At 45.2% G+C, this 15358-nt stretch overlaps 1 protein-coding gene across 3 annotated transcripts in view; it reads right to left on the bottom strand.

The window, feature by feature from the left end:
- WNT11 (Wnt family member 11) overlaps window positions 1-15358 on the bottom strand; it is a 160648-nt gene that overhangs the window by 120058 nt on the left and 25232 nt on the right. The window contains exon 1 of one of the 3 annotated variants that reach the window (XM_040340019.1): window positions 38-508. The exons of the other annotated variants lie outside the window; for them this stretch is intronic. The gene's annotated coding sequence lies outside the window, so the exon portion shown is untranslated. Of the gene's footprint in view, window positions 1-37; window positions 509-15358 lie in introns of those variants that run through there. 3 annotated transcript variants of the gene reach the window in all.

The following is a 15358-nucleotide window of genomic DNA, read 5'->3' as shown; positions in this document are numbered from 1 at the left end:
CCCATCCTTTCCATGCACAGATCCCAGCAGCACTCACCATGATGTGTGATCTCAGAGTCACTTGTCCAGCCAAAGCAGAATCCCTGTAATTGTCCCTGCAGGCAGTCAGTCCTTGTCCCTGTCCTTGTCCCAGAGTGCAGAGTGCAGTGTAATATCCCTGGTGCTGGGTGTCAGGAGGAGGAGAAGTGCTGATCACACAGATGATCATCCATAGGAATCAGCGCAGTGTACAGTCCTGGAGAAGTAGAAGGTGCTGGTGTGAAGTCCTGGAGGATACTGCCAGCTAGAGGCTGTTCTGCCCCTCACCGCTCCACAACCTGCTTATATTCCTGTCATTGGCTTTGATCACACAAGTGATGTCAGACTTCATTAGCATAACAAAGTGCTCCGGATTTGCAGCTTCAAACGGGGACAAGCGGTGTTTGATGTATTCAGGGAGCTGTCCTCCTCCTCCTCCTCCTCCTCCTCCTTCTCCTGCACTGGGGTGGACAGAGGAGCTGCACTGCTGCACTGCTCTGGTGTGTGGAGGGAGGGAGGTGCAGGATGAGGTGCTGCAAGAGGAGCACAATCCTCCAAACCTCCCACCCTACCAGGGATCTGCAGGAGGGGGCTCTGCACGAGAAGATGCCAATGCTGCTGCTGGGAGGATAGAAGACTTATTCTTTTTTTTTTACATTTTGCAACATTTCTTAAAGGGATGTTCCACTTTTACATCAACTGTGTACACACCATAGAAAACTTTTTATTCAACTGTATCTCCTGATAAGCAAAACTTTTTATTAAACTGTATCTCCTAATAAGCAAAACTTTTTATTAAACTGTATCTCCCAATAACCATTTTTTTTTATTAAACTGTATCTCCTAATAACCATTTTTTTTTTATTAAACTCTATCTCCTAATAATCAAAACTTTTTATTAAACTATATCTCCTAATAATCAAAACTTTTTTTTTTATTAAACTGTATCTCCTAATAACCATTTTTTTTCTTTATTAAACTGTATCTCCTAATAAGCATTTTTTTTTCAAATTAAACTGTATCTCCTAATAATCAAAACTTTTTTTATTAAACTGTATCTCCTAATAATCAAAACTTTTTATTAAACTGTATCTCCTAATAAGCAATTTTTTTATATTAAACTGTATCTCCTAATAACCATTTTTTTTATTAAACTGTATCTCCTAATAATCAAAACTTTTTATTAAACTGTATCTCCTAATAATATTTGTTTTTAAATTAAACTGTATCTCCTAATAATATTTTTTTTTTTATTAAACTATCTCCTAATAATCAAAACTTTTTTTTTATTAAACTGTATCTCCTAATAATCAAAACTTTTTTTTATTAAACTGTATCTCCTAATAACCATTTTTTTCTTTATTAAACTGTATCTCCTAATAACCATTTTTTTTTTCAAATTAAACTGTATCTCCTAATAATCAACACTTTTTTTTATTAAACTGTATCTCCTAATAATCAAAACTTGTTATTAAACTGTACCTCCTAATAACCATTTTTTATATTAAACTGTATCTCCTAATAACCACTTTTTTAATTAAACTGTAACTCCTAATAATCAACACTTGTTATTAAACTGTATCTCCTAATAACCACTTTTTTAATTAAACTGTAACTCCTAATAATCAACACTTGTTATTAAACTGTATCTCCTAATAAGCATTTTTTTTATTAAACTGTATCTCCTAATAAGCATTTAAAAAAAAAATAATCTGTATATCCTAATAATCAAAACTTTTTTTATTAAACTGTATCTCCTAATAATCAAAACTTTTTATTAAACTGTATGGGCCAGATCCACAGAGATTTAGATCGGCGCAGCGTATGTGAGATACGCTACGCTGCTGTAACTTACTTTGGGCTGGTTCGAATCCTCAACGAATTCGCGCCGTAAGTTACGGCGGCGTAGCGTATCTCTGGCGGCCTAATTCAAATCGGCGGGTAGGGGGCGGGTTTCATTTAAATGAAGCGCGTCCCCGCGCCGAATGAACTGCGCATGCGTCGTCCAGAAATTTCCCGCCGTGCTTTGCGCGAAATGACGTCATTTTTTTAACTTAGACGTGAGTTACGTCCATCCCTATTCACGGATGACTTCCGCAAAAAATTTGACGCGGGAACAACGGCCATACTTAACATGGCAAGTCTACCTATACGCCGAAAAATACCAGCTTTAACTATACGTCGGAAAAAGCCGACTACAGACGACGTTAGAAAATGCGACGGTCGCGCGTACGTTCGTGGATCGTCGTAAATCGCTAATTTGCATACCCGATGCGGAAAACGACGCAAACTCCACCCAGCGGGCGCCGAAGTATTGCATCTAAGATCCGAAGGCGTACAAAGCCGTACGCCTGTCGGATCTTACCCAGATGCCGTCGTATCTTGGTTTGAGGATTCAAACTAAAGATACGATTTGGAAATTTCAGTAGATACGCCGGTGTACTCGCTCTGTGGATCTGGCCCTATCTCCTAATAAGCAAAACTTTTTTTTTTTTTTTTATGTTTGTATCTTTATAATGATCTAATTAATATGTATATATATAATTATTCATCCATCAAGCTAATATGTATTGTCATTATCATGAAGGTGCACAGAGGAGCTGCAATGGGGTGCTGGGAGGAGGCAGGTGCAGGTCTATCCTGTAAATACAATGACATACCTACCTCCCTACCAGGGATTTTCAGAAGGGGGCTCCAGAGTGAAATATGGCGAATATACAGTAACTGGAGTCCAGGAAACTTTTTTTTTTTTGTTGTAATATTTCTTAAAGGGATGTTCCACTTTTACATCAGTTTATAGTTTGATGAGTATGCATGAACCATAGTAATATTTTTTATTAAAGTGTATCTCCAGGTAAAACCTTTTTTGTATCTTTATAATTTTCTATATAATATTTTTTTTTCACACAAATTAGAGCTTTCTTTTGGTGGTATTTGATCACCACTGTTTTTTTTTTTTTTTTGCGCTATTAACCACTTAAGCCCCGGACCAATATGCAGCTAAATGCCCAGAGGTGTTTTTACAATTTGGCACTGCGCTGCTTTAACTGGTAATTGCGCGGTCATGCAATGTTGTACCAAAACGAAATTTGCGTCCTTTTCTTCCCACAAATAGAGCTTTCTTTTGGTGGTATTTGATCACCTCTGCGGTTTTTATTTTTTGTGCTATAAACAAAAATAGAGCGACAATTTTGAAAAAAATTCTATATTTTTTACTTTTTTCTATAATAAATATCCCCCAAAAATATATAAAAAAACATATTTTTTCCTCGGTTTAGGCTGATACGTATTCTTCTACCTATTTTTGGTAAAAAAAATCGCAATAAGCGTTTATCAGTTGGTTTGCGCAAAATTTATAGCGTTTACAAAATAGGGGATAGTTTTATTGCATTTTTATTAATTATTTTTTTTTTTACTACTAATGGCGGCGATCAGCGATTTTTTTCATGACTGCGAAATTATGGCGGACACTTCGGACAATTTTGACACATTTTTGGGACCATTGTAATTTTCACAGCAAAAAATGCATTTAAATTGTATTGTTTATTGTGAAAATGACAGTTGCAGTTTGGGAGTTAACCACAGGGGGCGCTGAAGGAGTTATGTTTCACCTAGTGTGTGTTTACAACTGTAGGGGGGTGTGGCTGTAGGTCTGACATCATCGATTATGTCTCCCTATAAAAAGGGATGACTCGATCGATGCAGCCGCCACAGTGAAGCACGGGGAAGCCGTGTTTACATACGGCTCTCCCCGTTCTTCAGCTCCGGGGAGCGATCGCGAGGGGGGCGGCTAGAAACGAATAGCTGCGCCCTCATCCCGGATCGCTCCCGACGATTTCCGACCGCCGCATGTACCGGGGGGGGCCCATATCGGACCCCTGACCCGCGTCTAGGCAGCGACGTGCGGGCACGTCGTTCTGCCTGTTCGTGCCATTCTGCCGACGTATATGTACATGCGTCGGTTGTTAAGCGGTTAATGAAAAAAGAGCATTTTGAGGGGAAAAAAACAACATTTTTTACTTTCTGTTATAAAACATATCCAATAAATAATAATAATAATAAAAAAAAAATCACATTTCATTTAGGCCAATATAATTCTGCTACATATTTTTGGCAAGAAAACTTTTGGTTTGGGAAAAAGTTATAGCATCTACAAACTACTGATATCCTCCTACTGTCAAGCTCGTCTCCAGGATTTCTCCAGAGCCTCTCTCATCCTCTGGAACTCACTACCTCAACCTGTCCGGCTATCCCCTACTCTTGCTACCTTCAGGCGATCCCTGAAAACTCACCTCTTCAGGGAAGCCTATCACGTCTCCAACTAATATTTTACCACTTTCATCAGCTCATTCCCCACAGTTACAACCTTTTGTACCACCTGCCCCATCCTATTAGATTGTAAGCTCTTCTGAGCAGGCCCTCTGAATCCTCCTGTATTTTATTGTATTGCAACTGTATTGTCTCCCTTTATATTGTAAAGTGCTGCGTAAACTGTTGGCACTATATAAATCCTGTATAATAATAATAATAATAATAACTATGGTATATAGACTGGAATTTTTTATACTAGTAATCATAGGCATCGATAAGGGGGGCAACTGAGGCTGGAGCCCTGAATGTGGGCTCCAATAGCCCCAAGTGTCTCAGCGGGTTCGGCAGTCTTTTGTGCAGCAGCCGCATTTGACCTTTTGTGTAATGCGCGGGGACCTCATCTGATCTTGAGCGCCTTCTGGAGCCTGCAGCACCTATGATGGACGTCCCACTGGTCATAGGCGCTGCAGGCTCCAGAAGGCGGGTATTACAATGCGGCCGCCGCGCCACATCCGAGTTCGGCGCTCAGGTGGGTGGTTCTCCTCTCCTCCTCCGGCAACTGGCTGCCTGCTGTTAAGATGGGCATTGGGCGTGCCACACACTGCACACTACAGCTGAGCTGAGCTGCTGCAGGACACATGAAGAAGCCTGTCTCCTCCTGGTCAAGTGGGTCAGTGTATGTATGTCAGGTAGGTCAGTGTATGTAGGTCAGGTAGGTCAGTGTATGTAGTGTATGTATGTCACTACCGTCAGTGTATGTAGGTCAGGTAGGTCAGTGTATGTAGGTCAGGTAGGTCAGTGTATGTAGGTCAGTGTATGTATGTCTGGTAGGTCAGTGTATGTATGTCAGGTAGGTCAGTGTATGTAGGTCAGGTAGGTCAGTGTATGTAGGTCAGGTAGGTCAGTGTATGTAGGTCAGTGTATGTATGTCAGGTAGGTCAGTGTATGTAGGTCAGGTAGGTCAGTGTATGTAGGTCAGGTAGGTCAGTGTATTTATGTCAGGTAGGTAGGTCAGTGTATGTATGTATGTATGTCAGGTAGGTATTTCAGTGTATGTATGTATATCAGGTAGGTAGGACAGTGTAATGGTCAGTGTGTCAGGTAGGCGAGTTTAGTGGTCAGCATTGATGGGCACTGGTAAACCAGGCAGCAACCAGAAAGTGAGCTTACCCTCCCACACAACCCCACCGCCCAGCCCAAAAAAAGCCGCGTCGCATACATCCCCCCTGGTGTGGAGAAAACCTCTTGAGGGGGGAGGGGCGAGCAGGAGAGTCAAAACACTCTCTACTTTGCAGATAGAGAAAGGAGCTGTGTGTTAGTGGGCGTCCTGACACTGCTGCTCGCTCCCTTCCCCCTCAAGAGGCTTTCTCCACACCAGGGAGAAAGCCTTGCATTACTGTGTGGAGTTACAGACAGAAGAACAGGAAGTGAGGATTTCTCAGAAGAAATAAGGACATTTAAAAGCAAAATGGAAGGGTGAGGTAAGTGAAGGAGGACTGCACTAAGGTAAAGGAAGCTATTTAGGGATTTTTTTTTTTTTACCTTTACAACCCCTTTAACTAACACTTTTGACCAGGGGTGCCCAACCTTTTGAAGAGCGAGGGCCACTAATGTGACTTGGTAACTGGTCGCGGGCCACAATGAGCAGAGCAGGCTGATGACAGGTCCATGTCCGCTCTGCATATGGAGAGCGGACACGGCCCACTCTACTCTACGGGTCCTCTGATTTGATACGCCCAAATGGAAGGGGAATGGTCCCCTTCTGTTTTTTTTTTTTTTTAGTGTATCAGATTGGAGGTAGGCGGGTGTAAATGGAAACAAATCTGTTTACATCTGCAGTTTCAGAGGTGAATGGAGGGTCCGATTGGGTCGGACTGATTGTGTGAAAGGGGCCTAAGACGCCCGTTTTTACACTAATGCAGCGCAGTGCACCTGTGCCATAGACTTCTATTATATCCTGCAGATGTGGTGCGCTTTCTGAAAGCTCACTAAACCCGCAGTTTGAAAGCAGCTCAGTAACCACTGGTCAGAGATGCCCATACATACACTGCAATTTTAGTAATAAACTGACCTTTAATAACAGTCTTCCATTTGGTATCACTGCCTGTGATAGGAGCTGGCGCTATACAGGAAGCATCAGCTTACACAGCTGTTCTCCACAGCCGATTGCTTTCTCTACCGCCGGCTTCATTAACAACACAGATTTTCTGGGATGGCGGGTCCGCAACCCATGACCTGGGCTTGCCAATCCGCCATCCCCAAGAAGGAGGTCGCGGGCCACATCAGAGGGCTCCGCGGGCCACATGTGGCCCCCGGGTCACTGGTTGGGCACGCCTGCTTTTGACACTTTGTGGGAACCAATGACACTAATACAGTGATCAGTGCTAAAAATATACACTGCTACTGTACTAATGACACTGACTGGAAAGGGGTTAAACATATGGGGGCAGATTCACATACAAATGGACAGGCGCAGCGTATCAGAGATATGCTACGCCGCCGTATCTTACCTGGCTTTAAGTCAAATCCAGGATGAATTTGCGCCGTAAGTTACGGCGGCGTAGTGTATTTCTGGCGGCGGAATTCAAATCGGCGGGTAGGGGGCGTGATTCATTTAAATGAAGCGCGTCCCCGCACCGATTGAACTGCGCATGCTCCGTTTTGAAATTTCCCGCCGTGCTTTGCGCGAAATGATGTCGCAACGACGTCATTTTTTTAACTCAGACGTGACTTACGTCCATCCCTATTCACGGACGACTTACGCAAAATTTTTTTTTTAATTTCGACACAGGAACGATGGCCATACTTTAACATGGCAAGTCTATCTATACGCCACAAAATAGCAGCTTTAACTATACGCCGGAAAAAGCCGACTACAGACGACGTTAGAAAATGCGACGGCCGCGCGTACGTTCGTGGATCGTCGCAAATCGCTAATTTGCATACCCGATGCGGAAAACGACGCAAACTCCACCCAGCGGGCACCGAAGTATTGCATCTAAGATCCGAAGGCGTACGAAGCCGTACGCCTGTCGGATCTTACCCAGATGCCGTCGTATCTTGGTTTGAGGATTCAAACTAAAGATACGACGCAGGAAATTTGAAAGTACGCCGGCGTATCAGTAGATACGCCGGCGTACTTCGTCTGTGAATCTGCCCCCTAGGGTTTTAAAACAGTTAAATGTGTGTCTTACCGGTGATTTTGTGTAAACTACCGTATTTTCCGGCGTATAAGACGACCTTTTGCATCTAAAATAATGCCCCAAAAGTCGGGGGTTGTCTTATACGCCGGGTACCTGTGTGTCAGACGGCGGCCATCCATTATTCAAAAGCCGCGCCTCCACCTCAAACTGTTCCGTGATAGGCGGAACACTAATTTTCCCAGCAGAGCCTCTGTTCAGTGTTCCGCCTATCATGGATGCCTTCTCATCCTCGGCCTCGGACGAGAGGACATCCATGATAGACGGAACACTGAACAGAGGCTCTGCTGGGAAAATTAGTGTATCCTATCACGGAACAGCCTGAGAAGGAGGTGCGGCTTTTGAATAATGGATGGCCGCCGTCTGTACTCTGCAAACAGGAGAAGGTAGGGAGATTGTCGAGGCAGGGAATGGAATGGTACAGTGAGGCATGTAATAATTGCACAGCGAGGCATATAATAATGGTACAGTCATAGCCGTCTTTACCGCAGGGCAAAAAGGAGAAGCTGCCCAGGGCCCTGTCAATCTTTAGGGGCTCAATTTAATCAGAGCTGCCCCTTAAGCCGCGGTCCGCCCGTCGCCTGACTGCACTTTCTGCGCACAGAAGCCGGCACCCGGCCGGGCCTGGCATCAGCGCACTGTGCAATCTCTGCTGCTGAATATTTTCTCTAGCAAGGAGCGAGGAGAGAGGAGTGGGCGGGGCCTTGAGCTCCACTGACGCTCTGACCCCGCCCCTTGCCGTGAATGGTGTGTGCACTACACGGCGGGAGGCCTCGGGGAGGTAGGAGTCGGACTGCGCAGTGGAGCCGAAGTAGAGTGCTCCTGTGAGTGAGGTAGCTCAGGCAGCCACTGATCAGAGCGAGCTGAGAAATAAGAAACTGCCGCTCCAGGTGAGTGCACTCAGCAATCAGTGTCCTCTCAGAAGCGTGGGTGCAGGCAATGCATGGAGCAAAGACTGGAGAAAAAGATTGGACAGCCGCACTTCCACGAAATTCTTAAAATGTTGCCTTTAATGGTAAAAAATGGAAACAGCACCACAAGTCACAGCAGACACAGCTATCCACCCCACTGTCTGCTGTGACTTGGTGTGCTGTTTCCATTTTTTACCATTAAAGGCAACATTTTAAGAATTTCGTGGAAGTGCGGCTGTCCAATCTTTTTCTCCAGTCTTTGATCAGAGCGAGCTGAGCTGGCCAGGACCGGACAAGGTTGGTCTTTCTCCTCCCTAGGCTCCTGCTTCCCATATAGGTAGTTAATCCAGACAGTTAGTTAGTAAATCCTGACCAGTCCAGGCTGTGGCTGTGTCTAGAAGGATTTATTTGCATGGCCTGGGCCACCACCAGAGCAGACACTGCTTGATGGGCCTACTTTAGGCCTGATTCACATGTATGCAGGTTGGGGGCCACATTTTCAAAGGCACAGCATCCTATTCATTTGAATGGGCTGCTATGCCTGCGTTTCCCACAGAAAAAAAGGTGCATGCAGCATTTTAAAATTTCAGTGGCCTTGAAATCCACCCTGCTTTTGCACCATGCGACTTACCTGCAGTTCCTTCACTGGCGAGCTTGCTGCATTTTTAGGTATGTGGGCCATGCATTTAAAAACACAGTGCATTTGCGTTAACTGTGTCATGCAAACGCACTGTGTTTTTAAATGCATGGCCCACATACCTAAAAACGCAGCAAGCTTGCCAGTGCAGGAACTGCAGGTAAGTCGCATGGTGCAAAAGCAGGGTGGATTTCAAGGGCACTGAAATTTTAAAATGCTGCATGCAGTGGCGTAGCGTGGGGGGGGGGGGGGGGGTCAGCCGGTACGGCTTCCCCGGGCGCAATATTCAGGGGGGGCGCAGTTTTGTCTCTGCAGCCTGTCAACTTCCTTTTTTTTGGGGATAATTCTATGTGTGTGTTTGTTTTTTGAGATGTTGGGGTGGAGAGCTAAATTTCATGGGCGGGGGCAAGAAAATGTTTGCCCAGGGTCCAATCCATATTAAAGACGGCCCTGGGTACAGTGAGGCATGTAATAATGGCACAGTGAGGCATGTAATAATGGTACAGTGAGGCATGTAATAATGGCACAGTGAGGCATGTATAATGGCACAGTTAGGCATGTAATAATGGCACAGTGAGGGGTCGTCTTATACGGTGAGTATATCCCAAAACCAACATTTTAGCTAGAAAATTAGGGGGTCGTCTTATACGCCGGCAAATACGGTATGTACTGTTTTCATGAAGGGATAGGCTTTATTCCCTGCTTTGAAAGGAAACAAAATATAATACATCTGCACTGACAAGGCAAAGCTCTGCCTTGTTTATATATGCAGAGCTCTGTCCAGTCTGTCTCCTCGCCGATCAGCGGGTGCCTGGAGCAGAATCATATATATATATATATATATGTGATATATATATATATGATAGGTCACAGAGTCGGTCCAGGCTCCGGGAAGATCGTGACAATGAAGTCAGGAGCTGCTGAGAGCCTGAGCCGGCCGTTCCCTCTCCTCCACAGCCCTGCACTCCACGCGCACGGGGGGGGGGGGGGGCAGAGCAGAGAGTGGTGCCTGATAGTCACCAGCTCTCTGCTCAGGGAGCTGTGAGAACTGAGTGATCGGTGGTGTTTGATATCTCAGTTCTCAGTGTTAGACCCAGCGGGGGACAGGTAGGGTAAGTTTGAATCCTAAAAAAATGCCATACTTCTCTTTTAAGTTATTTGTTGCATGGGTTTACAGTATCCATAGTGCAGGTAAATTCTTTGTCCAGTATTTGAAAGAAAAAAAGCCAGCTGTTGGACACTAGGAATGGTCCCGATGTTTGAATTGAACATAAGTTCAACTCAAACATTGGGTGTTCATTTGTTTGTAGAACAAACGAACATATGGGGCGCTTATGGCAACTTTCGACCGCCACAGAGCGCTCCATAATGCACTACGATATGCATTGACAGCTGCTGATTGGCCAAAGCATGCACCTGACCTGTATGCTTTGGTCAATCACAGCGTGATGGGCTGTGAAAGCCATGATTGGCCAAAAGCAGGGTGCCAAAGGCCAGGCAGCAGAAAGGTCTAAGAGTATGAGTATGGAGTAGTGGTCATTGGTTTTAGCAGTCAGAAGGTCACTGGTGAGTTTTAGTAAGGCAGCTTCAGTGGAATGTTGTGGGCGGAAGCCAGACTGAAAGGGATCGAGAAGGTTGTTGTCAGTGAGGTGGCAATTCATACGGTTGTGGACAAGGCATTCAAGAAGCTTGGACGCAAATGGGAGCAGGGAAATAGGTTTTAAGTTATTCAAACAGGTGGGGTCCAGTGAGGGTTTTTTAAGCATGTGGGTAACCAGTGCATGTTTGAGCGGAGAGGGAAAGGTGCCAGAAGAGATGTGAGTTAGAGGCCTCGTACACACGACTGAGTTTCTCGGCAAAAACCAGCAAGAAACTTGCTGGGAGATATTTTTTTGCCGAGGAAACCGGTCGTGTGTACATTTTCGTTGAGGAAACTGTCGAGAAACTCAACGAGCCAAAAAGAGAGCATGTTCTCTATTTCCTTGACGGCAATGGAGAAAATTTGCTTGTCGAGTTCCTCGACAGCCTAACAAGGAACTCGACGAGGAACTCGATGTGTTTCACCCGTCGAGTTTCTCGGTCGTGTGTACGAGGCCAGAGAGTTTAGGATAGAGCAGAAAGGTAAACACAGTAGTTGCCAGGGGACAGGTTCTAGGGTACAGGTGGCCGAGTGGGCTGTGGAAAGAAGCTTGTAAACTTCCTCAGAGCTAACAGGATTGAAGGAGGAAAGTGTTAAGTGTGGTGTTGGACTTGGTGTGTTGGTTGGTGGAAGACGAGTTCATGACGAATTGTGTAGATTTTGTATTTGAAGCGATTGGAAATTTCCTGGGCAGTAAGCAAGTTGGTGGGTGGAGGCGGGGGGGGGGTGGAGTAAGGAATTAAGGGTAGAAAAGAGTTGACAAGGCATTGATGAGTGGGATTTGATAAAAGTGTTGTAGTAGATTTGTTTAGCGGAGTGGAGGCAGGAGTCGTATTTGAGAAGGGCAGATTTGTAGAGGGTGAAGTCTTGTACGGATTTCGTTTTACGCCACACTCACTCAAGAGTATAGCTTTGTTTCTTGAGACTTCTGGTGTCATCTGTTTGCCAGGGTTGTAGGGGTGTGATTTTGTCATAAAGGCAATCAGTAGCAGAATGAAGAAGGGAAGGGTTGAGGTGGCGAAGGTTCCTGCTGGTGACTGCAGGTTGGCCGCATGGGAGGTAGGAGACAGGGAGAGTGTGAAACTGATGAGGTTGTGATCGGAGAGAAGAAAGGGGGTTTTAGAGAAGTTGCAGGGAGTGCAGAGGTGGGAGAATATGAGGTCAAGAGTGTTGCCTTTGGAGTGAGTGGTGGTTTGTGTCCACTGTGTTAGGTTGAAGGAGGTAGTTAAAATTGAGTAGTTGAGAAGTGGCTGAGGTGTTAGCATTGATTGGAATGTTAAAGTCTCCAAGGATGATGGAAGGTACTTCAGAGGAGTGTAAGTAGGGTAGCCATGCAGAGAAGTCATCAAGAAAACGCGACACAGGGCCGGAAGGTCGGTAAAGTACTGCAACCCTCTGGAGAAAAAAGTCGAATGCAGTGCACTTTAAAGGAACAGAGGGAAAGTGAGGGAGGTGTAGGAAGAACCTGGAGGGTGCTTTTTGGGGAGAGGAGAAGTCCAAATCTGCCTCCTTTTCATCTACTGGATCTTGGTGAGTGAGTCCAGAGGAGGCCACCATGGGAGAGGGCAGCTGGAGAGGCAGTGTCGGATTCCTGGAGCCATGTTTTGGTAGTAGTAAGAAGATTGAGGAAGTTGGAGAGGAAAAGGTAATTGACAAAGGCAAGTTTGCTAGAGACACAGCGGGCATTCCAGAGGGCACACATAAGGGTGGGGTTGAATCAGGGGAATTTGCGATAAGAGAGTTACAGCTATTCTCAGAGAAGGTAGACTGCCAGTTCTGGGGATAGAGTTCGCTGGAGGAGGGCCAGGGTTTTTGGGCAATATCCCCAGACATTAGTGAAAGTAGGAGGGTGAGGGCAGTAAGGTGCGAGTGGGATCTATACGAGGGCAGGTGCTGCAGTGAAATGGAAGCGTGGCGTTGTGTGGGCTCAGAATGAGCAGGAGGTTATAAGTGCAGTAATATTGAGAGTGTAAAAGTGAGGGGATATGCATACCTCCCAACTTTCAGAGATGGGAATGAGGGACACCTATCAGCAAAAGTATGTAGGCATAGGACACACCCCTTGCCACGCCCCCTTAAAGGAGAATTGTACAAAAAAAATAAGATTGGTTAAACCCACAAGTGCTTTTTTACCACTACTATTTCTTTATATTGGCTTTTGGAATTTACAAATGCAGCAATTTAGAAATCAGATGAAAGGTTTAGCTCTGGGAAACACTTTTTGATAGATAAAAAGTGCATTTTATATACAACTATATAGATCAGACCAAACTGAGGGACAAATGAGGAGAATGAGGGACAGAGGGACATTGCTCCAAATCAGGGACAATCCCTTGAAATCAGGGACAGTTGGGAGGTATGGATATGTACAGGTTTTGGGGTGGAGAAGGGGGTTAAAGAAATTAAAGTTTGAGGAGAGAGGGCGTTACTGCAAGGAAAAAGATTAGAATGAGCATGTTGGCGGGTAGAAAGAGGGAAAAGAAGCCAGAGGGAAAGAAAAGATGAAAGGGTAATTTACAGAGTTTGGAGTGGATACCTAATGTATAGTATAGTATATATAATACAGTTCAGAGTATATAGTGCAGTCCGTATAGTATATATAATACAGTGCAGAGTATATAGTGCAGTCCATATAGTATATATAATACAGTTCAGAGTATATAGTCCAGTCCGTATAGTATATATAATGCAGTGCAGAGAATATAGTGCAGTCCGTATAGTGTGTATAATACAGTTCAGAGTATATAATGTAAGCAGTGTAGTATATATAATAAAGTGGAGAGTATATAGTGCCATCAGTGCAGTATATACCGTATTTATCGGCGTATACCGCGCACTATTTTGCCCTGAAAATCAGGGCAAAATCGTGGGTGCGCGGTATACGCCGATACCCGCTTTCCCGCGCTGAATTTGAATACTGCGCCGGCATATACCGAGCGCAGTACACTCGTGTATCTTCGGGCAGTTTCGGCGCCTCTCGCGCTGACGTCCTGGACGTACAGGACGTCACCACGAGAGTAGCCGAGCCTGCCCGACGATACACGAGTGTACTGCGCTCGGTATATGTCGGCGCAGTATTCAAACTTGGCGCGGGAAACGAGCGGGGAGGACGCCGCAGAAGGACGCCGGACCCGACGAAGAGGACACCCGAAGCCGCAGACGGACGCCGGACCCGACGAGGCCGCCGATGGACGCCGCGGAAGACACCAAAACTGTAAGCACAAAAAATCTTTTTTTCACAGGAATCCGGGTCAAGTTTAGGGGTGTGCGCTATACGTGGGAGCGCGCTATACCCCGGTAAGTACGGTATGTATAATAAATTGTAGAGTATATAGTGCAGTCAGTGTAGTATATATATAATACAGTGGAGAATATACAGTGCAGTCAGTGAAGTATATATAAAACAGTGGAAAATATATGTCTTCTGCGCATTCTTAATGGACACGTCCAATCCAGTCACTGCACTCACTGCAAATGACATGCAGCTAAATAAAAACAAAGGGGCAAATATCTTGGACCAAATATGGCCATGGCCTATCCCTATCCTTGCCACTTTTATTTACATAACTGGGGGTTGAGAGGAAATCCCTCCAACATAAGAGAATCCCTAGTTATCACCAGAAATAGTGTCCTCATTGAAAGATTCCCCTCTATTCCTGTTTTGAACACAACCCAAAATGTGGGATTTTCTTTCACTTTCACTTTTAACAGTAAACAGGACAAATAGAGACAGTGGCCCGGATTCAGAAAGGAGATACGACGGCGTATCTCCTGATACGCCGTCGTATCTCTGAGTTCCGACGGTCGTATCTATGCGCCTGATTCATAGAATCAGTTACGCATAGATATCCCTAAGATCCGACAGGTGTAAGTGACTTACACCGTCGGATCTTAGGCTGCAATTCCAGGCCGGCCGCTAGGTGGCGCTTCCGTATTATTATGCGAGGAATATGCAAATGAGGAGTTACGTTGATTCAGAAACGAACGACCGCCCGGCGCTTTTTTTTTATGTTGTTTGCGTTCGGCTTTTTCCGGTGTATAGTTACCCCTGCTATATGAGGGGTAGCTAATGTTAAGTATGGCCGTCGTTCCCGCGCCAAGTTTTGACATTTTTACGTCGTTTGCGTAAGTCGTTCGCGAATACGGCTGGACGTAATTTACGTTCACGTCGAAAGCATGACGAGTTGCCAACGTCATTTGGAGCATGCGCACTGGGATTCAGTCGCGGACGGTGCATGCGCAGTTCGTTCGGCGCGGGGACGCACATCATTTAAATGATACACGCCCCCTACCTGACGAATTTGAATTCCGCCGGGTAATTTACGCTACGCCGCCGCAACTTTACAGGCAAGTGCTTTGAGAATACAGCACTTGCCTCAAAAACTTGCGGCGGTGTAACGTAAATGCGATACGTTACGCCAGCAGAAAGATCCGCTGATCTTTCTGAATCTGGCCCAGTGAATCTCCCTAATGGGGGCACAGGCAACAATAAAGCCTGACAGCTGTTCTAATCCCTCTCCACCCTAAACAAAGCACAACAGAATAGTTTTGTCTTAAATGATTTGTTCACCTTTAGAGAAAAAATATAAAGGGGAACTTACACGGACACCCTCGCCACGACTACACTGGTCACAGATGTACT

Source organism: Rana temporaria, chromosome 2 (assembly GCF_905171775.1).
Source record: "Rana temporaria chromosome 2, aRanTem1.1, whole genome shotgun sequence".
NCBI classification, from domain to species: Eukaryota; Metazoa; Chordata; class Amphibia; order Anura; family Ranidae; genus Rana; species Rana temporaria.
The sequence above is the reverse complement of the archived record's forward strand: the minus strand, read 5'-3'. Positions and strand labels throughout refer to the sequence as shown.